Here is an 8632-nt window from a genome sequence, read left to right as displayed (position 1 = left end):
TTTTTTGGTAAAACATAGTTTAAGCAGCACCATTTCTTAAGAAATGGAATTGGCTGAGTGGTGATGCGAAAGCAAGTGCCACCTGCCCTGTTCCGCCCGGGCCTGCGCTGCCCTCTGGTGCCGGGTGTGGCCTCGCCATCCTTGTCCTCTTTCTGGAGCCCCTGGAAGCACTAGATTAGTTTTCCGTCCCGCGGCCGCCGGGAGCGCTGGACTTCATTTCCGTTTCGCTTTTGTAGCCCTGCTCGCCTGCACGGGCCCTCCGCCCGGCCTTCCTGCCCAGCTGGGCCATCCTCAGTATTACCACACCCTCTTGCTGCAGAGGGGTTTGGTCTGCGGGGCAGCAGCTTCGCCTGTCCCTTGGGCTGGAAACGCCGGGCTCCCGTGGCGACGTCCTCGCGTGGACAGACCTTTTGCACAGACGTGGGAGCCGCGTGGAGGTGCGCGCGTGCTCTGGGCGGGCCAGCTCGTCGCGTGCCGGCTTGATCTTCGCAATAAGCTCAACCTAGATGAAGTCACTTTGTATAATCTGGCAGTGTGTACCGGGTGTTGCTTTTCTAAGTGAGAATTTGTATTTTCTCATCTGTTCTTTGTGGTGATAACCCAAAGGGATTTTTAATTTAATACTGAAAATGGCTGTTGTGTCCTTGCCCGGAAGGAAGCTTGAGTGACTGTCACCTGTCCCACACCGCCACTTCCAGACGTGGTCTGAACAGAAGCCGTCGCTTTGCTGCGGGAGCCCGGGGAGCGAGGGCCGCTCTGAGGCGGCGGCGGCCCGCTCAGCCCCGGAGAAAAGCCCTGGTGCCGGAAGGGAAGGGAAGGGAAGGGAAGGGCTTGTTGAGCAGTCAGCGGCCGGCCTGCTGCGCCGCACTAACCAATGTTAAGATTTTGATAAATATCATTTGTCCTTTTACTTTGCAAAATATGTATATTTTTATAAGAATGGGCTCATATTGTGCATACTGTTTTGTAACCTGCTTTTTTCACTCAACAATACATTGTGAACCTGTTCCCGGGTCATGCCTCGTCTTCCGCAGCCTTTTTCTTGGTTTATTACTCTGTTGTGTGACTGAATCATAATTTATTTGTCTACTGGAGATTTTTTTGACTATTTATATCTTTTCACAGTTATAAACAACACTTCACCGAACCTTGTGTACATCCATGCCTTTTCTTGAAATAAATGCTTAGGGCGAGAATGGCTGGGTCCCTGGACAGGCATGTCGCGCCCGCGCTGCGCCGTGGGGTGCGCTTCTGGACTGCGCCACGGGGTGCGGGGAGCGCGCGTCCACACGCCAGAGCGAAGCATGTTGCCCTGGCCAAATTGGTGCTGCAAGCGAACTTTAAAGGTTGGGCCAGGTTTGAGTGACAAATAGAAAGTCAGTAGTTTTAAAATGTCAATCAGTGTGTGGCGGTTTTTTAGCCTTCATGATTTGCCGGGAGTGACCTCAGGTCCAGGGTCCCTGCTCACACGGGCAGAAAGACCAGCTGCCAGGACTTCATGTCCTGCCCTTCCTGGTCCTGAGGGGAAGAGTTGGCTCCTGTCACATTCTTGTCCCTGGAACTTAAGTGTGCATGCTCCTCTGTTAACCTAAAACTACTTCCTGTCATTTTATAAGTACTGATTATCTGAGTACCTGACAGAAAAGCTTCAGCAACTAGTTACAGGTAGAAGGGGGACTCAGCATGTCATTCTATAAATGATACATAAAAATACACATATAATTCTAAATACAGAAAGTCCAAAGCATTTCTTAATGCTTCCTGCCTTGCATCATGTCCTTTGGTGTCAAGCACAGGAGCCCCTTGCGCCTTTTCCTCTGCGCTGGGACCTCGTTCAGTGCCCTGGCTCTGCAGCCAGGCTTGCCACCTGCCTTCTCATGCGTGGGCTGAGGCAGTACCGTAACCTTAACGCAGCTGAGGGCCCGACTAACCAGATTCCATTGGCAGTAGCAGTTGGGCATGAAAAGTGAAAACAGTTTCTACCATTTACCAAGAGTGAAATTATAGAGTTTTTAAGACACTTTTATTCTTGGAGACAGTCGTTAGCTATCAGCATGATGGCATGCCGGCACGTGTTGCTTCAGAGTACTTGGAGGTCCTGAGGTGACAAAGGTCTGGTCCAGTCCCACTCTGGTTGACTCACAGTGTGTTTTCCTTACCCTGAGTTGGGCGGCCTGACAGGGAGACCCTGCGAGCTCACAGGGTCATGCTGTGCTTGGGAGTGAGACCAGGACAGCCCTCAGCACTGTATTCCACTATTGGAAAACACACTGGTTTCTTTTCACGTCAGGAGGCGCACCTTGCACACCGTCGGTCGTTCTCCTCACCCTCTGGCCACCCACCCTGCTGTCCTCGGGCCCAGCGCCTGCCGCCCCACGAGCCTGAGACCCTGCCCTCTACGGGCACGTTCGTTTGCATTCCTCAACCTTCTCATCATCATCATTTAGGCCTCAGCTTCAGGTCAGCAGCGAGGCTTTCAGAAGACAGTGCCACCCACCGAGTAAGATGTGTAACAGCCCTTAGGGTAGTCCTTATGCCCGATCTGAGGGATTTGTGAAGCTGTAAGACAGGATCTGTTCCTGGCATGGGCTGCCGCTGGCGCCAGGATGGCCTCACTTCTCTGGCTTCTCACCACCACCTTTAAAAGATAAAAGCAGCAGGGTGTAGCTCGGTGGCCTGTTGCTTGCCAAGCGAGGCCTTAGGTTGGATCATCCCTAGCACCCAAAAAAAGAGAAAAGCTTGCTAATGGTAAAGTTGCGGAACATCCCGCGCTCACTCTAGAGTGGCTTCCTAGTGTGTGGTGTATTATTAACTATGAAATTAAATAGGCTAAGAACTCTTGGCAGCGCTCATGCCAGCCAGTGTGCCAACAGGAGTGAAGCCACTGAGTGCCATGTGACAGCTGCCAGGAAGGGCCATGCCAAGGCTTGGGGAGGGCAGTGAGTGACAGTCTCTCACCTGCCACATCACGGTTACAAAACTCTTGACACTGACATGACCTGTGTCTCTCGAGGCAAGCGGTCCACATCTGTACCTTCCCTTGCCACCTGGTTTACTATCAGAGTGCATCTGCGCGAAGGCTTGCAGGGCCCGAGGGCTGGCCACTGGTGGGGTGAAGAGCTAGGCGGAGACAGTGCAGCCCTTCTGCTCCCTGCGCTCCAGTCGGCCACATGTGGCCACGCAGGAGGGTCAGGAGCAGCCCGGTGCGGCCAGGGACCCAGGTGACAACAGCAGGACCCTGTGTCCCCAAGTCCACACCACACACTGGGGCATTCTTGCCACTGCAGGGGCGTCCCTCACATGGGGCTCTGCTGTGTCCCCACTTCCTGGCAGCAGGCCCCACCCCACAGGAGGGGCACCTTGCAGCAGAGAACCACTGGTCCTGTGGTCTTCATGAACGTGGACTGCAAAGGTCCACGCTTCCTACTCAAGCGCAAAGGAAGGCCTTAACGTAGGCTTCATTTCTAAAACAGCCAAGACACTGTAAAAACTCCAATTAAACCTAATTAAACCTAATGTGTTAAAAAAAATACGAGGTAGAATGTAAAATCATTTTAAATACGTCTAAATGTATCACTGAGTGACATGAGAGCACGGAATTTGTTGGACAGGGTGGGGATTAATCACCTCTAATTTTCCAAATGCAATGGTGTCATAATGTCCCCACATCACTTCTGTTAACATTGTCTTCTTTTTTTTTTTTTTTTTGTCTGTTACAAATAAAACTTTTCTTTGTAAATAAAAAGAAAGCAAGAAATTTACAGAGCTCTTACAAATTAAAAAAAAAAAGTTTAAAAAGAAGTAAAAAAACAACTGGAGCAAGCCAGCACCGGCACTCAACTCCTCTGTGGCGTGCTGGTTCCCCAGGGAGGAGACTTCACGGGGCGGCCCTCCGCTGGCGGCTCCTCCAGCTCTGGACCTGGGTCCACCCACCCGAGCTCACTGGTGCCCCGTGCTCTGCTGACAGCTCAGCTGCGATCTCAGTTTCTGCCGTTGGGCAAGCCCACACTTGCCAAGGTAAACAGACACTGTCCTCACGGAAGGGAAGAGGCGGCAGGACTTAAGGGACAGAGCCGGACTAGCACAGCGGCTCAGGGGATGCCACAGGGCCATGATCAGGAGAAAAGCTTACATTAAAAAGCAAGGGAAGGGCTGGCCAGATAGCTCAGCGGATTAAAGCGCCTGCTTAGGCAGATGCAAGGACTACGGTTCGATCCCCCGCCTGCCACTCTGGTCCCACCCCTGGGGCACACTGAGCGATTGAGACTGGACATAAGCTTGTAAAACAGGATCACTAAGTTCTGTGTAGTGAGACCTTGTAGGCCCTGTGCTAAATACATAATAAATAAATGCAAGGGGTTTATAAACCATTGGAAGTTTGAAGAAAATATTAAAACCCAACAAACATAGACCCTGTACTAAATACATTTTTAAAAAAGGGTCTCACCTTGTATCCCAGGCTGGCCTCAAACTCAAGGCAGTCCTCTTGCCTCAGCCTCCCAAGTGTGGCACAACAGGCATACGCCACTAGCTCCAGTGTGTATATTTTATGTGATTCTGTGTTCTTCCTGCACTGCTGGGGACGGAGCCCCGGCCCCCGAGGCCAGGCCGCCCAGCCCCAGCCTGCGGGACCCGACGCCCACGCGCAGCTCACATATGGGAGTGTTCACACGCTTTTGAAGGAAAAAGACGCAGGTTTTGCGACACGTGCTATGTTCATCAAAAAGAGCATCTCGCCGTGTCTTGGCCCCTACTGAGCTATGCAAGCGACTGAGGACAATAATTGGGAAGAAAAACACAACAGGAAACAGAAACAAAGCGCACTGTGCCTCGCGGCGGTCAGGGCTAAGACCCCAGGCGGTCACCGCGTCGTGGTATCCCTGCGGCCAGCCGCATGACTCAGGCCAGCGGAGACTGCTCACCACGGGAGTCTACTCATTACCCAAGGCAGCCGAGGAACTGATGGGTGATGCGCACCTCAGAACAGCAGGGATTCTGTTGATCTGGCCGACTTCGGTGGACTTCCCATCTCCACTGGCACGTTTGCTTAGTAACACATACATAAATGTGTCACGCCTTCCAGAAATGCGGAAGGCGCGTGGCAACTGCGGAATATTTCCCCAGTCCAATGGGGCGGGCTCCTTGCTGGACACACACACACACACACACACACACACACACGTCCCCGGAAGTTTCGCAACCTCTCTGACCAGGTCACGGTGCTTTTTACGCAACACAGGGAAGGCGATCTCCCCTCCCCATGCAGGGAACGAGCTAGACACTTTGATATTAGGTCCATAAATTTTATTTTATTTTTTGTTTTGTTTTATGGGCAGGATATATTTATTGAGAGAAAGAAAGCTCCAGTCCAACAGAGGGACAGGAAGGGGACCCGAGCGGGTAGTTGCCCCGATCCATAAATTTTAAACCATTAACTAGATCTTGAAGCATTTCATCTGCTGCCCATCCCCCAAGAGGGCGAGCTAAGGCTGGCATCTTGATTTAGGGGACAAGGCCGGCAGCCAACGGGCCGCCTGAGGGTCGGGGAGGCAGAACTGTGTGCAGCTGGGTCCCCTGCAGAACTCACAGAAGGTTCCGGGCCCCGCCGCGGCTGCTTAGGGAGGACCCCGCGGCCGTGCCCAGAATTCTGCCCCATTTAACCGGGATAGGCAGCGCCAGCAGGGGGCGCCACCCTGCACCCAGCTGAGCCAGCGGGGGCGGAGCTCCGCGGGCCGGCGTCTGCGGGGGCGCTTTGTGTTCTCGGGTGGAAAGCCTCAGATCTAGCTGCTGTCCCTCCTCGGGACAAGAGGAGAAATCAGGAGGGGGCCGCTCCGCACCTCCGGGGGAGGGGAGGCCCGGACGGTCGCCTCGCAGCTGGGCACCCTCCCGCGCCCTGCGCGTCCCGGTTCTGGCTAGCGAGGAGCCCCGCTGGGCCCGCGCTGCAGCCAGCTCCTGCACTCGCTGCGCCCCGGGAGGTCTCCAGGGGTCCTGTGTAGATGGGTGGGTTAGGGGGGCTTCGGAAGAGGGCCAACCTCAGAGCCCGTGTGTGTGTGTGTGTGTGTGTGTGTGTGTGTGTGTGTGTGTGCGCGCGCGCGCGCGCGGGCCGCACAGGGAGGCCTCGGAGGAGGGCAGCGGCCTCCTGCAGCTCGGTGTCTCCACCGTGCGGAGCGCGGCGGCCTCGCGCCCGGCCTCCGAGGCCCCCTGCAGAGACCGAAGGCCCGCAAGGGGCAGCTAACCTAGGTGCTCAGAAAAGAAAGGCGAGTGACACCAGTAACACAGCCACAACCCACCCTGGGTTTCCATCGCCTTCTCTTTCTTCACTCAGCTTCTAGAATTTACTTTTTCTCCAAGGACTTGTTTTTCTTTTCTCTCCCAGGGTCTTGTAGTTTGTTTTTCTAGCGACAATCAAAATAAGCCCTGGGCTGGGGCTGCAGCTCGGTGGCACAGCGCCTGCCTGGCAAGCACAAGCACAAGGCCCGGAGTTCGAGTTTAAAAAAAAGCCCTCCTCTGTGGCTCCAGACACGCACGTGCAAGTGGAGCCGCTCCCAACACACCGGGAAGCTGGGAGGGAGGCCGCCCAAGTGTGTTCCGGGGTCAGCCTCTCTGCTCCTAGAGCTCTGCCCTGGTCAGCGCCACCCAACTCCCGGGGCACTCAGGAGGCTGAGGCATGAGGACCACTGCGAGTCCAGGGCCAGCCTGCACTGCAAAGAGAAATCCTGGAGCAACACCCTCAAAAAAAAAAAAAAAAAAAAAAAAAAACACAGAGACATTAACTTTTGTCAGATTTTAAGTTTATTTGTTGATCCAGTGAAAAAGATCCTTACCCAGCAGTGTCCCTCAGCCTCAGGAGCATTCAGGTGCCAGCCCCTCTGGAGCTGTTAGCCCAGACCTTCTCCGGGGAGGCTGAGGCAGCCGGGTCTCCACTCAGCCTCCCCTCACCCAGCTGGTCTTGCTCTGCTCTGGGGGAAGTGGAATGTGGATAGCTGCCCCTGGGACCCGCTCCTTACCGGGAGGGGGGACACTTACCAGCCTGAGGGGGATGCGGAAGAGAAGACACAGGGACACCGCTGTGCTCGAGGACCTGCCCACGAGCCTGGGGAGCAGACGAGGCTGCCACTGGGTGAGTGGCCAGCTTCCAGGTGGCCCAGACGGAGGCTGGGATAGCCATAGCCACAGCACTTCTGCTCCCTGGGGCCAAGACAGGAGGAGGTGGTACAGGGACGTGGAGGTGGTACAGGGACGTGCAGGTGCTGAGAGGACAGAGGAACAGAGCAGCGTCCCCAGGGCTGGGAAGTGGGTAGTTACCAACTCTACTAAGGTCACTGCAGTGAGAACCTTGTTAGAAGCATAAAAAAACTCAGGAGTAAATAGACAATAAATAAATAAGATGAGATGAGAGCCAACATAGCTCAAACCTGCAACCCAACACACAGGAGACTGAGGCAGGAGAATCTCTGCAAATTCAAGGCCAGCCTGGGCTACATTGAGTTTAAGACCAATCTGAACTGTAGAACAAGACCGTGGAGGGGGAGAGGGGCCAGACACAGACAGACAGACACAGAGACAGACAGATAGAGAGTTTACACTTCATTAGTTCTTGGAGCCATTTTTACCTCCAAGCACATTAGGTCAGCTACAATAAGAGTTAAGTAGGCTGTATATTTCTATGAGAAAATGCCTGCTAGCCATACTCCGCTAGCTTAAAAACAGGTGCATACCCACGGTCTCCCTTAGCTCAGAGATCGCCCTATATATACTAACTCAGCCTAGCCCTACAAGTCAGCATCCCACGCGCAGACTCTGCCAGTGCCGAGAGCCCTTTCAGCTAGCTCAGAATGAGTAACACCTGTACCTGTTTGTAGTGGCAAAGCTGCTCTATCTTACACATCACTGGTACACGTGTAACTTCCTAACATCAGTCCTAGAAAACAACAATTACACCTTAGGAGGTCAAAGAGCAAATCTATTTTGCAATCTATTTCATGTATGATGAGATGACTATAATAATTTAAAGTATGAATAAGGGCTGGCCAAATAGCTCAGTGGAGTAGAGCACCTGCAAGCAGGCACAGGGGCCCGAATTTTGATCCCGGGGCCTGCCCTGCCAGCTCCGCCCGCCCCAGGGGTGGGCTGAGACAGCACTTGAGACTGGGCGTGGTGGCGCGCTCCTATGATCCCTGCTCTTGGGAGGCTGTAAACAGGTGGGTCACGACGAGTCTGATCAAGTAGTGAGACCCTGAACACCCTGTAGACCCTTCCCTAAAAAATACAAAAAAATACAAAAAAAGATAAAATATGAATAATCTTTTCATCCTCAAGGTTATAAATGGTTTTGACGTTACAAGTGCTGTCATTTTAAAAATAAAAACATCTTTAGTCAGGGTCGACCACATTTCTAATGAGAATGAGTCTCTGTTGGTCTACAAGTCTTTGAAATAATGGATCAACAGTTTCCCCTTCCTGTAGCTGATGTATTTCTGCAGCTGGGAATGGAGTCACATGGGTCTCAGATACATGCAACCAGATTATATCCATTTTTAACTCAGATAAAACTGACTTTATATATATTTTATTTCTAGTGAAACTTCCTTTGGAAAACCCCCTCCTCCTCCCCCCTCCTCTGTCCCCTCCT

The sequence above is a fragment of the Octodon degus genome, unplaced genomic scaffold, assembly GCF_000260255.1.
Source record: "Octodon degus isolate 3935 unplaced genomic scaffold, OctDeg1.0 scaffold00004, whole genome shotgun sequence".
In the NCBI taxonomy this organism is placed as follows: Eukaryota; Metazoa; Chordata; class Mammalia; order Rodentia; family Octodontidae; genus Octodon; species Octodon degus.
Note: the sequence above shows the minus strand (reverse complement) of the source record.